This window comes from Nicotiana sylvestris, chromosome 3 (assembly GCF_000393655.2).
Source record: "Nicotiana sylvestris chromosome 3, ASM39365v2, whole genome shotgun sequence".
Taxonomy (NCBI): Eukaryota; Viridiplantae; Streptophyta; class Magnoliopsida; order Solanales; family Solanaceae; genus Nicotiana; species Nicotiana sylvestris.
Genome location: NC_091059.1, coordinates 209,585,298 through 209,587,716, shown reverse-complemented (window position 1 = coordinate 209,587,716; position 2,419 = coordinate 209,585,298). Strand labels below are relative to the sequence as shown.

General features: G+C 30.5%; 1 long non-coding RNA gene across 1 annotated transcript; it reads left to right on the top strand.

Annotated features, from left to right (window-relative positions):
• The first annotated feature begins 1,116 nt into the window (after positions 1–1,116).
• Positions 1,117–2,419, top strand: LOC104248477 (uncharacterized). Its single transcript, XR_011406340.1, has 4 exons — positions 1,117–1,202; positions 1,540–1,753; positions 1,894–2,004; positions 2,135–2,419. It is a non-coding gene; the product is annotated as an uncharacterized lncRNA (long non-coding RNA).

Genomic DNA, 2,419 nt, shown 5'->3' with positions numbered 1-2,419 from the left:
ATGTTGTAGGTCTCGGGACGGCTCAATATTATCGGGGGCCTAAAATCAAACTTCCATAAGAGGCCTTTAGCTTTTTTCCTTAAATAAAAACTTTCATATATATTATTTATTTGAAATCTAATTTTCTAGATTTTTGAGATTCAAAATTATGAATAATTATTTTAAAATCAATTTATTTTAATAAATCCTTTTCAATTGATAATATAACTAATCCATTCAATCTCTCTTGCGCCATGATGATCTTTAGTAATATTTTATCAATTTTAATTATAAAAAACTTATTTCAAATTTTTAGTTTGTGATAGAGGGTGGCCGAATGTAACTGTTCCATGAACTGTTACCATTATTTTATAAACAATACAAGCATTTGGAAAAGAATCAAGTCTTTTTATCTGATTGGATTTATCTATTAGAGTATTATCATCTCTGCCTTTTGGGATTGTATCAAAGATTCAACATTTTTTTTCTTTAAGTTTGGAATAACTGAATTCATACTTTCTATTTGACATATTTAAATTTTAATAAATATTTAAAGAGTAATATATGCATATGTATTAAAATATCAAGAAAAACAAACGAATAGATGAAAATTAATATTAAAAAATTAGAATATAAGAACCTGATTCATTACTTGATGTGAAAATAAATATTTCCTGCTTTCAATATATTTCTTGTAGGCTTTAGCTTGATAGACAAAACAGTACAGAACAGTAGAATCTCTTGGAGCACAAAGAAAAATAATAATAATAGTAACGTTTGGTGAGAACTGAGAAACTTTAAAAATGAAATTGAATATTATAAAAACCAAGAAAAGAAGTGAAAAGATTTACATAGTCTTTAATAAGGAAAAAACAGAAAAAAGAAAAGAAATAATCACTTGATTCCTTCCATAAATTTTGCATTTACACGTTAGAGGCCCATTTTAAGTAACAAAATTATCTTTCCTTTTTAGTTTTTACCAAGATATATGAGTAAAAATATTTAGTTAAAAAAGTTATAGGGTAAAAGTGGGTCCTCCTAAAGTTGGGGCCTAAGGCTTGGGCTTTAGTGGCTTTACCCAAAAGCCGGCCCTGGTATGTCTTGGAAAATGCTCACCTTAGGAGCAAGCGTTTGCGGATGTATTTGGCCTAATCTTCATTTTTCTAAATTGTGATGTTAGAGTTAGAGGCAAATTTAGGCTTCAAATTCTATGAGTTAAATACGTAAGTTTCTTAGCATTAAATCGGTTGTATGTTTACAATTATGAGTTTATAACTACTAATTTTTTTAATTTTAATAAATTTTTATACATTAATTTATGTTTCATGTCAAAAGTAATGAGTTTTAGATTAACTGGATACAACACTCTACATCCCCCTTCTAGTTAGAGTTAGACCCATCTACGTTCTTGGTTTTTTTAATGTTGAGCCCCTATGTTATATTGTTCATGCACCAGGTATCTTGTTCTGTCCGCGCGGGAGGTATTAGGCATCCCTCATTAATTAAGGAATTGACTGAATTAATTTTTTATCCCCTTTTTTTTGTGTCAATTGTTTGCAGGAAGTAGATGATTTTGAGATAAGAAGGTTTCTTCGAGCTAGGGATTTGGACGTGGATAAAGCTTCGGCAATGTTGTTGAAATGCCTTAAATGGAAGAAAAACATTGCACCAAATGGGTCTATATCAGCGAGTGAGGCTCCAAATGAGATAGCACACAACAAAATGTTCATGCAAGGAAGGGACAAACAAGGACGCCCTATTGCTGTCATTTTAGGTGCCAGACATTTTCATAACAAATTAGCATTGTGTGTGTGTGTGAAATCCTTATTATTTTTTTCCCTGTAATTGTCATGGGAAAACGGCTCACCATATTCTAGTCCATAATCATGAAGCTAACTATACTATTAATTGCAGGACTGCTACCCTGAAAGACTTGAAAAAATATTTGGTGTTCATATTCCTTACCTATTCTGGACATTGTGGAAAATTATTTCTCCTTTTATTGATAACAAGACCAAAAAGAAGGTGAGACTCTACTATGGTTTGATGAAACAATGCTAGAGTTTAGTCAAGCTCAAGCTTAAGTTAATGGTTAAATCTTGTGTTAGATTAATTACCTTTACCAATTTAATTTTTAATCCCTTCCTCTCATCAGATCATATTTGTGGAAAACAAACGTCTAATGACAACTCTACTTCAAGACATTGATGAAAGTCAGATACCAGAGATTTATGGAGGAAAAATGCCTTTAGTTCCTATCCATGAAGCCTAAGCAAGAGTAATTATTTAGAGCTCCTTACGTGGAGTTTCAACCTAATCGAGATGATAATACTCTAATAAAAAATAAGACAAAGTTTGTAACTGCGATTAAACATTTGTATACATTATGCATTCATAAACATTTAGCTTTTAAATAAAAGAGAATTGAATTATTCTCTCC